The sequence below is a fragment of the Rhododendron vialii genome, chromosome 13a (genome assembly GCF_030253575.1).
Source record: "Rhododendron vialii isolate Sample 1 chromosome 13a, ASM3025357v1".
In the NCBI taxonomy this organism is placed as follows: Eukaryota; Viridiplantae; Streptophyta; class Magnoliopsida; order Ericales; family Ericaceae; genus Rhododendron; species Rhododendron vialii.
Window position 1 is genome coordinate 11862187 of NC_080569.1, and position 16240 is coordinate 11878426.

Consider the following 16240-nt stretch of genomic DNA (forward strand, 5'->3'; position numbering starts at 1 on the left):
CCGTAACTAAATTTTTACGGACCCAAATATTAGAAAAACAAATATAATCCACCGACACTGAAAAACATGAAATAAACACATAAAATGACACCACCACCCTAGCTTCATGCATCATGGAAATCCAAAATCAATCCAAACTGCTCTCGGCAAAGTTGTCGCTGACCTCTAAATCTGGAAACTGAGGCGGTTGATACAGAGTCGAGGACTGCCCTATAACATGATCAAACAATCACTTATTCTGATGTGCCAGTAGGTGCTGATTTCTCCCAACTTGCCTTAACTCCACATTTTCTTTTCTTTTCTTTTTTTTTTTCTTTTTTTTTTCGACTTAGCTTTATGGCCTGAAGGTTGGGTTTGGTTACAAAACATGACACCCATCAAGATTTCTTCACTTTCACTTCCGACGACAACGATGCTCCAAATCCAATGCAATAAGACACCCATGATGCACAATGCTAGACCCCCCAAACTATAGTCCAACCCACACACCGGTTTCCTAGGTTAAACTCAAGAACTGACTCGGACTGGTTTAAGATTGGACAAAGGGACACATATGTGGTCTAATCATGCAAAAATGCCTTGTCTCATCCCCTATGCACGTTACCAACTCTCACAAATGCATGCAAAACATCTAGCTACTCAATTGTGAAACAAAAGCCTACTATTTTCCGCAAATGCGAGAAAAAGAAAACAAAGAATATGGGAATGTTTATCAGGATGCACTATTAACTACGTGGGGACACTTACTCAACGTAACGACAGCACTAACATGTTCACAAAGGCGCCAAATATATGCATGAACTTGAATTAAAACAGGCACAATAATTCGGCTAATTCTAACATGCTCGCCTAACAATACAATCAAGCATAACAAATGTATCCCCTGGAAAAAAAAAAAAAAAAATAATAAAAAAAAAATTTACCCTAAAATTACCCTAGCAACGCAACAAAACATGTACAAGGTACACCCTCCCCCCAACTAGAAACATGCTATGTCCCCAGAGCATGGAGACACATCAAAAGAAAGCACAAAGGGAGAAGAAATAGACCTACGGGTGGCAGCCAACCACCATGACCTCGGCCGATGTTCGAGGAATTTCCTGTCACCCGGCCTCAGGGCCATCACCGTACCCTGCAAAAGACATTAGTTCCGCCCGGTTCGTGGTATCCGAGCTCCCAAAACAAAAATAAAAAGAGAAATACTCCACCAAATCTTCACGCGATCAACGTGTCATACTTTTCTCCCCATCCCTCGCCGGTGGGCAAGAAACGGGTGGCTATACAAGACCATGATGCAATTTTTTTTCGCTTTTCAATTTTTTTTCTTTTTGAAATGAGAGAAGAAAAATAACTAAACAAAAGACAAGAAATAAAGAACTAAGAAATAAAAGACAAATATAAATAGATTGCCCAAAAACAACATAACTTAATTAGTAGAATCCAATGTTACCAACACAAAATTGCCCTTACTAACCGGAGCTGGGCACACGATCCTTATTTTAATAGCGGCGTGCGAAAGCTATAAGACCCAAGTCAATGATGGGTACCCCTATTACTAGGGGCCGGGTCCACTTCTCAATGAAGAGAGTGGTACGCAAAAGCTACCCGTCGGAACGTAGCCACAACGGCTACACTATAGGGTCATCCGAATAAACAGGATTGACCAACGCCTCAACCAGTTCACCTACTTCACCCAGGATCGACCAACACCTCCATCAAACTCCCTAATTCTGGAGAATTTAAGAATGATGCCTCCTTGGCTATCTCTAGAAGATCCTTATATAAAATATTATCGACATGCTCCTGCACCAGCGTGTCGATCAAACTCACCTCATCAATCTTGACTCGGCTCTCTGCATTAAACACTTTCACCTCCATTTTCAAGTCCCCAAACGACAATTGGACTTGTCCAGTTTTACAATTCATGACAGCACTGGAAGTGGCTAGAAAAGGACGGCCAAGGATGATAGGAGTCTTCTCAAAGACCTCCGGTATTGGGCAAGTATCTAGGACAATAAAGTCGACAGGAAAAAGAAACTCGCCCACTTGAATTAAAACATCTTCCACCACCCCCTTTGGAACTCTCACACTCCGGTCGGCCAATTGTAACGTGACCGGTGTGGCTCTCAAATCGCCTAGGCCAAGCTTTAAGTATACCGAATAAGGGAGCAAGTTGACACTTGCTCCTAAATCCAACAAAGCCTTATCGAATTTTTGGCCCGCGATAGCTATAGGGATGGTGGGACAACCAGGGTCCTTGCACTTAGTAGTGATCTCAGCCTGGAGAATGGAGCTCACTTGCTCCGTCAGAAGCACTTTATCCTGACTCTTGGTTCTCCGCTTTGACGTGCACAGATCCTTCAAGACCTTAGCAAACTGGGGAATTGCGTCAATGGCTTCCATCAAAGAGATAGGAAATTGAACTTTCTTGAATAATTCAAGCATTTGAAAGTTCACATTGACCTTAGGTTTCGCCACCAAGCGATTTGGGTATGGAGCAACGGGTGGCGTTGGAGTCATGGGGGCCGCAGTTGCAGGCACTACCACCTTAGGTGACTCCTCATCATCCTTTACCTCCTTCCTAGGGACATCAACAATATCAGGAGTTGCTCTTGGTGCATCAACCGGCTCCGGGGGTGGAGCTGGTTTTTGCTTTAGCAGGATGGACTTATCGATCTCCTTCCCGCTCCTGAGAATGGTGACTGACTTAGCCTCCTCCTGATTCTGGTTTTGAACATTAAGACCTGAAGAATTTCCCAAATAATGGGCGCCCGCTGCACTACCCTGGGCTGGAAACTTACCCTTCTCCTGCTGCAGTTGACTGACAACCGCAGTGAGTTGTGACATTTGGGTTGTAAGGGCCCCAATTTGCTGTCTTGATTCCGTCTGAAATGTCATTTGTGACTGCATCAGGGAATTGACAGTATCCTCTAACTTATGATCACGCGCGGTTATTTGCGAATAACCTGGGGGAGGACCACGAGTTGATGGACCTGCCCCCCTACCAGGCTGTGGCTGGAAGTGAAATGGGATGACCTGGCCCTGAGGAGGCCTGGACGATTGGGCCTGTTGAAACTGCTACGGCGGAGGTGGCGCAAAGGATTGAGCTTGGCCTCCGCCTACGGGTCTGGAGTCTGACCACCCTAAATTGGGGTGATCCCTCCATCCCGCATTATACGTGGTAGAATAAGGATCCCAAGTCCTAACTGCATTGACTTCTTCCTGATTAAACTGACTCGCCCCCTTGGCGGCAATAAACCCAGGACAAACCGTCGCGGTGTGCCCTTTACATTCACACCACACGCATACTTCCTCAATTGATACCTCATGAACTGGACGAACCTGCCTCACCTCTAGCTCCTCTAATCTCTGGGCCATTTTCTCAACCTGAGCCTGAAGTCGCTGATCACGAATGGTAACTGGGACAACGCTGGACCCAGAAGGTCCGGATCGCTCAAAATCGGATGGTTCTAAAGCCCTCTGCCTATCAGCTAGGTCATCTAAGAAATCCCAAGCCTGGTCCGCTGTTTTGGACAAGAAATCGTCCCCTTTGCAAGAATATTCTATGTGCTGGACTGACTCAGCGTTGAGACCCAGATGAAAGAAACCGACTAACTGAATTCTCTCAAAGCCATGGTGTGGCAGCCTTAGGAGCAATTCCTTGAAACGCTCCCATGCCTTGAGAAATGACTCATCCCTCTCCTGCCTAAAACCTTGGATTTGACGCCTAAAAGTTTTAGTCTTAGCCTCAGAAAAGTACTTCCTATAAAACGCGTCACACACTTGTGCCCATGTGGTGAAGGATTGAGACTTTTGCATTCGGAACCACAGAAGCGCACCATCTTTCAACGTCACCTCAATCAGCTTGAGGCACGCATTCTCATATTGGGTATTAGACGCAAGGTTGCGCACTAATCCCTCGAATGTCCGCACATGCTCGTACGGATCATCGCACTCCCTCCCGTGGAAACTAGGAAGACTATTAAGGACACCAGGTTTGACTGTAAAGGCATTGCGTGCTTCTTGTGTCTCTTGAGGGAATACAATGGGTCCGAGAGGAGTAGTCCTCTCGGGATGCATGTGCTGTCTCAAGGACGGCGGATTCACTAATTGCCTATCTCCCATCTCGACTGACTCTGATTCTGACTCTGAAACTGACTCTGGAACTGACTGGAAAAGTGGATTACTGACACTAACTGACTCAAAAGGCAAATCTATATAAAAATCACTAATGGGAATAGACTCTGACTGGTGCTCAGCTGAGTCTGACTCTAAACTAGAAGATGAAGAACCAGACAACACAGGCTGACTCGACTCCAGTTCTTTTCGAACTAAATGATGAGTCAGGTCGCGATAATAAAGAGGGTCCTGTTTAAAGGACACCTTTTTCTTAACACCTATGGTGACTCACTAAAAGCCAAACGACACGAAAACTCACAATCTTGAACACACGTCGCCGTCCCCGGCAACGGCGCCAAAAATGCTTGACCGACCGGGTGTTAATAAATAAAGACTAAAAACGCGTCCCAAGCGTAGGACTCTCGACCAATGTAGCACAATAATTCCGGAAGTACCGGAGTCGAACCACAGAGACGGACGGACGGTGTTGACTCAATTGTGATGAACTTTAGTTTAATCTGGCTCTTAGGTAGCCACCCTTTGTTTGATTGATTGATTTACTACCTAAATCACTGAATTGATTTAATTAACTATAAATTTAAAGGAGAGTACAGCCGTGGGAACCCAGCGTCTGCAACTAGCCTAACCAATATTTACTCGGGACACAATTATTCAATTCACTGATCTCAGAATAAGAAAAAAGGGGTTCCTAATAAATGCCCACCACTTGTCACCAGCTCTCATGCGCATTTAAAATCTGATGATGCCTGGATTTTGTTTATTAGAAAGGAATTTTCTTTCATATCCCAAAACTGTTGGAAAAACGAATTAATTCGTACCCGAGGTAAAACATTGATTAAACTAGTCACAGGACGCCTTCGTCCCGTGGCTGCACCCTGGGGAACTACTCACGCATGCTTGAAATAACAGAAAATAAAACCCTAGATCGAAACATGATCATCTATTGCAGAAGAGACGGAAAAAACAAATAAAAGAAAGATCCACGTAGAATAGATAATAACGAACAACTTTAATTAACGAAGAAATTCGACAAACGTTACCAGAATCCAAGCGATTGAAAGAAATAGTGCAGAAAACTTAAGAACTGAGAGAAAACAAAACAACGTTAGTGAAAAAGCTGCTACGTAAAAGTCTGGAATGAAAAATCTACCCTAAAACTAACTTAAAACGAGGTATTTATATTAATCCCCGTTAAAAACAATAAAAATCCTAAAATTAATCGGAATTGGAACCGGCTTAACCCAAAACGTCAACGTTTTAGGCCCTTTAAACACCCTCGGTAGCGCTATACAACAAATGGTATAGCGCTCGCGAACTTGTTTGAGGCGTTGACTCCGTTGACCTAGCTTTGGCTGTTGTTCTCTCTTAACCTTTAGGTAGCGCTACACCAAAAAGGGTGTAGCGCTAGCCAACTCTCTGATCACTTTGTGCAACACGCTATGCCACTTCTGAGCGCTGAACTCATTCCCCTGTAGAGCTCACGGAGATTCTGATCACTTCCTCTCGAGTTCTACTTCAACACTTAGTCTCCAAAGCCTTCCTAGCGCTCTAACTCCATCATGGTCTTTCCGAATACTTCTCATTAGCGCCAAAACATCTCAATTTCCTGCAAATCAAGCTCAAACACAAAATCCAACCATGTGCACGTATTAAATGGAAAATGAGAATTAATAGCACGTCTAACGCGCTAATTTCTCTTACTTAGGCGCTTAAATTCATGAATTCCACGCGCCTATCATTGACTGACTACCTTCAAGCATTTGAGTAATTGCTCCGGCAGTTTGAATATTTAAAGTTAATGCTTTTAAAATATTTTTATCTTTTAAACTAAGGGGTAAATCAGGATAACAGTTAAAATAGACTGGACCATTATGCAGACTTGACTCCATTATTCCTAACAAACTGTCACTATAAACGGTGATCTACTGTCTCGTAAAGACAGAAGTACAGAGGAATTTAATCCTTTTCTTGTTAATGGTTTAATAGCTACTTGTATTAATCCTACATGAATATAATTATATCCTCTGTCGAGGTGGTGTTTGACAGATTGTTGATTAAGAAGAGAACATCTCTCTTCATGTTTAGTAATAGCAAAAACATGTTCAGCTGTTTTAGCTACTTGGTCAGTGCAAAAGGTATTGTTTAAAAAACTTGACTTGTAAATTTCTTTTACTGGAATTTTGGGTATATTCCAATCTCCTAATCCTGTATCTAAATCTTGATATACATGTTCTTCTTGGTTGACTATGTCCGACAACTCAGATAAACTAGCCATTGAAGAACTGGCTGAAGAACTACACTTGAATAATCTATTCATTGTGTTTATTCCTAAAGATTATTCGTTTAGTAATTTACTCCTCAAGTCTTCTCGTTTAGTATTTTAATCCTAAATTATCCTGATAAAGACATACCCTACTAAACACATACCCATATCCTACTGAACACATACCCTAAGTTTTTTCCCAACCCCTCACTGCCCACCTGGGTCTTACTCACGGGGACTTTTACGGATTTCTAAGGGTGGTCCAAAGTGGGTGGTCAGTACAAGGTGCTCGACCGAAGATAACTAGAATTAATCTACTAATAGAAAATTCAAACAGGAATAAATAACTAAAGGAAAGATCAAGAGAAATAAATCAACTTACAGTTTACTCAGTGTTTACTTCTTCAACAATTTCTTACTTGGCTCTGATACCAAAAGGGGGCGGAAGCACAGACACAGTAGGAGAACATGAGCATTATCAGAGTAGGGGAGATACAGAGTGGGGGGAGGTGTCCCAAAGGAGGAGGTGACAGAGATATTTAAGTAGGAATATGACTGAAAGATTAATCAGTCATGTACAGTAAAAGCAAAAGGTGAATAGTAGGTTAGGTTGAATTATGTGAATGGAATCAATTATGAATAGTTGGTCACCATTTTCAAGAATTCCTATTTGAAACCCTTACTAAACTAGCCAGTCAACCAACCCCAGGTTTATCAATCACTTGGGAAACCCACTATAATGAAAACCAAGACCGAGTCACCTGCCCAAAAACTAATCCATTGTGTCTAGAAACACCATTAGAAAGATATGACTGCCCATGCCAATTAATTTTTAGTATCCCCAAAGCCCGTATCCATATGCAGCACTTTCAAGACCTTGTTCTTTCATACAAGGGACAAACTATCCAAGTCAGCCCAATGACCCTACTAGACCATGGATTCCTTAGGCAACTTATCTTTACTGACCCAGAACAAACTGATCGAGTTACTCGAAAACTAGCCATATGTGTCAACAATATCTTTGATAAACACAGGGCAATGAAATGCCAAGTACTCATCACCAGTAAGATGCCCGAATGGACAAACACAGGGAATGTGATACTGGCACAACATGTCATGTATCTCTCTACTAATTGGCCTTTCAGCAGGTTACATGCACCGATTGATCTTATTGAAGATGAATGCCCCTGGCCATGTTCTAAACCCATTAGAGCACAAATCAGACATCACAGGGCCAAGTCAATTGCAAGCAATCTTGGAAATGATGATTATTTCCAAGAAGGCAGATATTATTTAATTTGTGAAGACTCCATCCAGAAAATCAAGTCCACTAATCCTATTCAAGAAGTCCCATTTATTTTTTATACAAAATTCCAAAATCTTGTCAGAGACTACAAACTCTATTGGGATCACAATATGGGTTCCCAAACTGAAGAAGACCAAGAATCCGGCCCAGACATGAACAATGAAGACGATGGGCGAGATTATTGGGATAATCTGACAAGTGAAGAGTTACAGAATCTAGACAACATGATGGAATTTTAGTCAAAAGCAATAATCATTGCTACTTTTGGTCCCACCAACACCGAAAGTAGCAATAGTCATCATTTCTCCTTTTTGCCCCATATGCACCGAAAGGAGAAACAGTCAGCAATCATTTCAGCTTTTCAGCCCACTTTCACCGAAAGCAGCAACAGTCACCTACTTTAGTCATCATTTCTCCACCGAAAGAGAAAAGTCACATGCTTGTACTATTTGTAATACTCAGGACTTTAGTCTATAAAAGGATCCGAGAGTAATGAAGAAGAGGAGTCAATTTACTCTAAGAGAGTTAATTTGATATACTCTCACAGAGTTACTTATCTATCCCAGTAAAACGCTGAGTATCAATCTACTCCAGCTTTCTTTGTAAACCGGTAAACTACTCATGTACTGTTTTTAATTCAGCAATTGAATTACAGTTCCAGTAATTACTTTTGCTCATATTTTTGTTCATATTAAGTTATTCTATACTCAACTATAGAGCTATTATATAATTGCACTATTCACACTATTCATCCGAATTACTATTCATTACTGTTCATAGTACTATTCACCCACGGATTTAACTATTCATAATTGATTCCATTCACATAATTCAACCTAACCTACTATTCACCTTTTGCTTTTACTGTACATGACTGATTAATCTTTCAGTCATATTCCTACTTAAATATCTCTGTCACCTCCTCCTTTGGGACACCTCCCCCCACTCTGTATCTCCCCTACTCTGATATATATATATATATATATATATATATATATCCCTCCCCCCAACTTGAAATAGGCTATGTCCCCATAGCATGGAGAACAATAGAAAGGAAAATGAAAGAACAAAAGATGTTACCTCCGGGGGAATGTCAACCCCCGCATACCTTGACCAAGTTAGAGGTTTTTGCGTCACCGTCTCCTTTCGTCATACGAACAGATTTCAAGGTCGACTCCTTCGGCTTTTCCAACGGAACCACAGCTAGTCACACAGGGTCATGGTCAAAGCTTTATTGGACTAACAACCACGACATGTAATCGCACCCATGCTTAGGGCTCCTGAATGCCTCATTCACTCCAACTTTAGACCCAATCCACCAAGGCTAGTGTGGTAGCACGTACACCCGGCAAAAGACTTAAGCTGGAACTACCTACTAAGAGAAAAATGACATTAGAATCGCCTGGCTCGTGTTATCTGGGAGCCAACAAACATATATACAAAGGAAAAATTAAAAGACAACACCGATTTTCATGCAATCTCACGAGTCATACTTTTCTTCCCGTGTCTCACCGGCGAGGTAAGACATGGGTGGCTATACTAGACCGTCACATTTGTTACATCAACGCCCGAAGTAAAATTTACCGCTTGACCTTGCTAAGCAATTAAGCCCAGCATTCCCTATGATCGAAACAAAGTGAGACAAGACAGAGCCTAGTGCCAAAGCACGGGAATACCAAATCTCACCCAAAGACCTAAGCTGCCCCCGATAGGGACATATCTGAAAAGCATGGATCATTAACGGCAAACTACTACAAAGAGAACTAATTAAAGCCCTTTACAAAGATGCATTGGTGAAATCTCATAATGTTAAAATCCCAATACTAAATAAATATGCAAATATGTACAAGAAACGAAATATTGCCCTTAACCGGAGTTGGGCACACGATCCTTTTTTTAATAGCGGCGTGCGGAGCTATATATACCCAAGTCAATGGTGGGTACCCCTTACCTGGGGGCCGAGTCTGACAAACAATTAAGTTCAGCGGTTACACTTTCGCTCTCCGTGCATGATAGATAATACAACCAGATCAAACAACAATGTCGATCGGATACACCAGTGCGACCAACTCCTCCTCAATGTCTTCCATCGGAAAATTTTCTAAAAATGGCTTAAGCCGTTGCCCATTTACCTTAAAAATATTACCATTCATGGGATAAACAACTTCAATGGCCCCATGAGGGCCAATCCAACGGGAGCGCAACTTGCCCGGAAAAAGATGAAGTTTTGAATTATAATGAAGAACTTTTTGACCAACTTCAAATTTTTTCCTTTGAATGTGCTTATTATGAAAATCCTTGACCTTAGGCTTGTAAATATTTGTATTATCATAGGCATCTCTACGGATTTCTTCAAGCTCATTCAATTGGAGCTTATAGTGAACTCCGGCGTCGGGCAAACGATAGTTTTATTGCTTAATAGCCCAATTTGCCTTATGTTCTAACTCCATCGGAAGGTGGCATGCCTTACCATATACAAGCCGATAGGGCAAAGTGCCCAAAACGGTCTTGTATGCGGTACGATACGCCCAAAGAGCATCGGCCAACCTTAAAGACCAATCCTTCTAATTGGGATTTACCGTTTTCTCAAGTATGCGTTTTACCTTACGGTTGGCAAGCTCGGCTTGACCGTTGGTTTGAGGATGATATGCGAGGGAGACCTTGTGCGTAATGCTGTATTTCTTCATCAAAACCTCGAAAGGCCTGTTATAAAAATGAGACCCTTGGTCGCTAATAATGGCACGAGGGACCCCAAACCGCGACAAGATATGCTCCTTAAGAAACTTGAGCACCACCTTGTGATCATTCGTACGAGTTGCAATGGCCTCAACCCATCGTGACACATAATCGACCGTCAAAAGGATATACAAGTTACCAAACAACATCGGAAACGGCCCCATAAAGTCGATACCCCAACAATCAAAAACTTCAACAACAAGGAATTTCGCTTGAGGCATTTTGTTCCTTCGGGTCACACTTCCCAACTGTTGGTAGCGGTCATAAGACTTGCAAAAGGCATAAGCATCTTGGTTCAAGGTTGGCCAATAAAAACCGCATTGGAGTATCTTGGCGGTGGTCTTCCTTGCAGAGAAATGCCTGCCACACGCTTCAGAATGGCAAAACTGTAGAATATCATGGTGGTTAGAGTCAGGCACATGACAGCGGATGATCTGGTCGGGACAAAATTTGAACAAGTATGGATCATCATAAGTAAAGTGTTTCACTTTTGAAAGGAACCACCGACGCTCATGAGAGGACCAGTGTGTTGGAATTAACCCCGTAGCCAAATAGTTAACAATGTCAGTAAACCACGGGGCAGTTGATACACCAAAGAGTTGCTCGTCGGGGAAATGTGAAGTATGATCCTCAAACTCCAAGCGCGACAAATGGTCGGCTACCACATTTTCCACCCCTTTCTTGTCCTTGATGGTGATGTCAAATTCTTGTAAAAGAAGGATCCACCGGATCAAACGAGCCTTTGCATCCTGCTTGGTGAAAAGGTATTTGAGTGCCGAGTGGTCGGTGTAAATCGTGATCGGGGCACCAACGAGGTAAGACTGAAATTTGTCCAAGGCAAACACTATGGCAAGAAGCTCCTTCTCCGTAGTGGAGTAGTTCATCTGAGCATCATTAAGGGTCTTGCTTGCATAGTAAATCACCCACGGGTGCTTATCCTTCCTTTGGCCAAGAACGGGCCCGACGACATAATCGCTTGCATCGCACATCCACTCAAATGGAAGATTCCAATTGGGCGTTTGAACAATGGGAGGTGTGGTGAGACTAGCCTTGAGCTTAATGAATGCTAGCTCACATGCATTGGTCCACTCAAAAGGAACATCCTTGGAGAAAAGGTGGCAAAACGGCCTTGAAATTGCAATAAAATCCTTGATAAAACGCCGATAGAAACCTATGGGCAGCATGCCCTTTGGAATTTCTGGATTCCAAAAATGCGAGGGCCCGAAATCAAAGGGAGTGCTTTAGCGGGACATCAAGCGCTCGCAAAATACAGAGTCGCCACTTGGGTTTTGAAGGTCCGACACCTAAGGAACCGTATTTTGAAGCACTTGCTGCACTAATTTAATTTTGAAAAAGTTAAGGCACCAGTCCATCATAACCATATCTGGGTTCGGGAGTCAGGTTACGAGAGGGGAAGGGTTTTAAGGCACCCGTCTCGCCCAATCCGGAGATTGGTCTCTACTTAAGCATTTTGTGAAAAAGTTTGCGATTCTTCTTTTATTAATCAATTTTTAGCCAATTAGGATGGGGTAACAGTTTAATGGGGATTAAAGCTGTAACATATTTGCAGGATGTGATTAAAGACGAAATAAATGGATTGCATGTTTGAAAGATAAACGAGATAAAACCCAACACCATTATCGGGCATCAAAACAGCGCGTTGACATGAATTAGGCACAAGTAGCAGCCAACTTGCATGCATGGCCCTGCCTGCATGCAAGTAAACTGTCGCGCGACTAACTCACACCATCGCGCGATGGTTGTATCCCTCCAAATAGGTTGAATTTCATCTTCTTCTGGGCTCTGGAAGGACCAGTGCACAACCAGGGTTCAAACTAGGCAGATTATAGAGACTGAAAGGAAATAATTATTACAAACAAAATGGATAGGAGATGAAAACAAACCCCTAAACAGTGGGGGCATTTAAACAAAGATCATGGACCAAGCTGCCCATGCAAGGGCAACTTCTGGAAACAGACTGACCATCACGCGATGGAGTCACTTCATCGCGCGAGCATCACTACTGGACTTCCAGAAATTGCTTTGCATGCCTGAGCTCTGAGACATGTTCAAGAGCAACCCAGGGGCATTCCAAAGTTAAATTACTAAGAGCGAGGAGTTAAGCTACAAATTTTAGCATGCAAGACTGGTGGGTCTAGTTTTAAACATGCTTCACAATTATCCAAAGCACCATAAAATAGAAAATAACTAGCATCCCATCCCCATGAGGACTGTCACGTGCTGACTCAAAGCGTCGCGCGATGCAGTGAGTCCATTGCGCGTGGGTTTGCTTGTTACACGGCTCTTGTAACCCTGCTGATATTGATTATCAGCCTTGGCTCTGCCAGCCCCCCTCAGGGATCAAAACAGTAAACAGTAAAGGAATTATTTCTTTGCTTGTGTGTTACAGAAGTGGATCAAGCTAGGTGGAGTGGCTTGGAAGATGAGTATAGGGGAATGACTTGAGTAAGGGAGTAGGAGGAGTGTTTGAAGGTAATATTGTCTTTCCTTCTTGATTTTTTTGTAACCCTTTGGAAGATGAACAATGGGGGGTATTTATAGGACAAGAGAGGGTGTGAGGTGGGTGAAGGACTTGGCCTAGTGACCAACTAACAAGGCTGGCCAGCCCTCCTTGGTGGAGGAAGTGGCCAACAAGGTGAGGGGAGTGGTTGAGAGGGTGGTGCAACCCATGCACCTGCAAACGCTGTTCAGCCCACGAAAACGGGGTTCCCAAGTCAGTAGCCCCCTGATCACCACAAAATTCAGCTGGAAAAAGGTGAAAAGGAGAAGAGTTGACCATCGCGCGATGATGTTACCCACCCATGCGATGGTCAACAGTCAAGGTTTGACTTTGACCAACACCTGGCAAATCCAGCATCGCGCGAGAGAATCAATTGGTCGCGCGATGGTCAACCCTTGTGGTCAGCATTTTGACTTAGGGTTTTAAGGTTCAAGATGGATCTTAGCCTACTCCGAGCTCAAACCATTTCACACTCAACACTGTTTTGACCTGATTCATCATCGGGGAAACAAGAAACCGAAAAAGAAAGTAAATCAATTGGGAAACCAGATTGGGGTGTCTACAGTAGTCCCTCTTTGACGGCACGCGGAGCACCATTGGCTGGTACGGGTAACGTCAAAGATTTTTAGACACCCCTCCACTTTACCCAAAAGACGATAAAATGGAAAAATGCAAACAAGTATATAAAATACCGTGCACCGAAGGACCGAAGAGCTGACCAACCGCTTGAAACAATTCTCCTAGGGAATAAATAGATCGGACAGATGGATCGTCGTTGATGGATAATCAGACGGATGGATCGTCATTGATTTTGAAAATGGACGGATAGATCGTCGTTGATTGATAATCGGACGGATGGATCATCGCTGATTTTGAAAATGGATGGATAGATCGTCGTTGATTGATAATCGGACGGATGGATCGTCGCTGATTTTGAAAATGGACGGATAGATCATTGTTGATTGATAATCGGACAGATGGATCGTCGCTGATTTTGAAAATGGATGGATAGATCGTCGTTGATTGATAATCGGACGGATGGATCGTCGCTAATTTTGAAAATGGACAGGCGAACCATTGCTGGGGATTCAAAAAGTGTTCAATTTGAAAGTCATTAATTCATGATGACCATCAAAATTACTGCGGTGCCATACCCAAAAACGATGGGCTTTTTGTAGGAGAGATAAACCTGATCGGGCTGGTCTTGAAGCTGTGTTGGGCCTGGAGGCCCAACCACACTGTCGCGCGACAGAGCCACTCTATCGCGCGAGGGTTCCTGCTAAGGCTTGGGCCTGAAAAGAGCCCAGACCCGGCCCACTCCTGTATTCTTCCATACAATCGGCGGGGACGTCTTGAAACCGCTCACAGCAGTTTCAAACTCCCTCTAACTCTCTTTTCTCTCAAAAACTCTTCCAAACCCTTGATTCTCTTCCAAAATCAAAAGCCCCAAACTCACTCACTCATCCATGGCAGACCACGGTGAAGGCGATAATGAGGGAGAAGTGGTTGATCGTCCAGAAGACCAAGGAGGACCAATGGCGGTTGAAGCAGGAGACCAACAGCTAGTAGAGGCTGTCTTGGGTACCGGTGCAGTGACAACAGGTGGCGGCGATAGAGTACAAGTCCACGAGCAGGAGGTAGGTGGCGAAGGCAATCGTCGCGCGACGGAGTCAGATCGTCGAGCGATGGAGGGGCCGAGGGCAGTTGGGCCTGGAGTCGAGCCATTAGACCCGAGCATGGCCGTGAACGGCTCGGTGGTGATTGGTGGTGATCCTAGAGACGCCGGTAGCAATGGTGCTGATGGCAATGGCACCGGGCCAAGTGGGTCTCCGCCGAGGGATCCGACGAGAGGCAAAGGCGTGGCATCCGAGGAGGTAAGGACCACGGGGATCCCCTTTGCATACAGAGAGGAGGATGTACTCTTTCGGCCGATGGCCACATCATCGGGTCACAAGCCGATCACAAAACAGGATGTTGCCAAGCTTCTGAGCGACGAGTAACTTGCTCAACTATTAGAGGACAACCCCGCAATAGGGGTTGCTGTTTTGGAGGCCTGGGAGGAGCGCGAGAGAGTGATAGCAGCTTCAGAGGCCGCAGCGAGGGCCGAAAGGGAAAGAGCCACTGAGGAGGAGGTTTTGAGAGGCTTGGAGGCCGAGGAGAGAGCTAGAGTTAGGGTGCACGAGCCTAGAGTGATGGCGGTGACAGAGGCGGAGGGGCTGACTCGGGCTCCTTTTTACAGCAGAGGGATACGTGCCACCCACATCACACTTGTTTGTGCCGTCGGGTTTCGCAGCGTACAGGCCACGGCAGACGGAGTGCAACTCTGAGCTTGTTTTGAGAGATACCGAGACCCACATTTCAAGCAATTGGACAGAGGTAACTTTTCAAAATCCCCCTTTGTAGTTTCAAATTTGAATTTGCCCACTGGTGCTTGACTGTTGAAACGTAGATGGTAATTCTTGAAAGGAAAGACCAACGTTGTAAAATCACGAACTCGACCTTGAATGCCATGCATGCAACATAATAACTTGAACCAACCATCTGTAACCAAACCGTATTGATTATCTAGAACTCGAGAATAAAAGCCTCGCATGCTAACATACCCTCTTATTGCTCGTATTATGTTTTGTGTCTGACACAGGAGAGAGCGAGGCAGAGGGATATCCGCGGCTTCAGAGGTGCATGCAGCTCTTTGGCGTTGTACCAGGGTTTGCCTACCAGGGTGAGGCTGTTAGTAGATGAGGCAGGCTTTGGCGAGTTCATTCAGACGCTTACTCCAGCCAGAAATGACCATGCCGTTTTAGTGGTACTGGCAGAGAGGTGGAGGGACACTACCAACACCTTTCACTTACCTATAGGGGAAATGAGAGTGACACCGGCTGACTTTGCAGTGATCACCGGCCTGAGAGTCGGAGGCGAGCCTATCCCGTTTGATTCGGGCATTCAAGAAGATCCAGTGGCTCTGGAGTGGTTCTTGGGTGAGGCGCCCAAGATTGAGGAAGGGATGGCACGGTGTAGGCAGTTCACCAAGTACCTCAAGAAAAATGTGACAACTGAGCAGGAAGCAGAGTAGATGGCTTAGGCGTACTTGTTGTACCTTTTTGGCGCAACCCTATACCCGAATAGGCGCAGCAAGGTTCACTTGTCGTACTTGCCCGCGCTGAGGGACTTGAGGACGGCCTCGTGGTTCGACTGGGGTGGAGCGGCACTTGGCGCGGCCTATGGCTTTTTGGGGGATTCGTCAAGGACGGAAATGAGCACAGCTGGGTACTAG

The 16240-nt window shown here is 44.3% G+C and overlaps 1 non-coding gene across 1 annotated transcript; it reads left to right on the plus strand.

The window, feature by feature from the left end:
• Window positions 1-3628: 3628 nt before the first annotated feature.
• LOC131315435 (small nucleolar RNA R71) lies at window positions 3629-3737 on the plus strand. Its single transcript, XR_009196761.1, has one exon. It is a non-coding gene; the product is annotated as a small nucleolar RNA R71 (small nucleolar RNA).
• Window positions 3738-16240: the final 12503 nt, after the last annotated feature.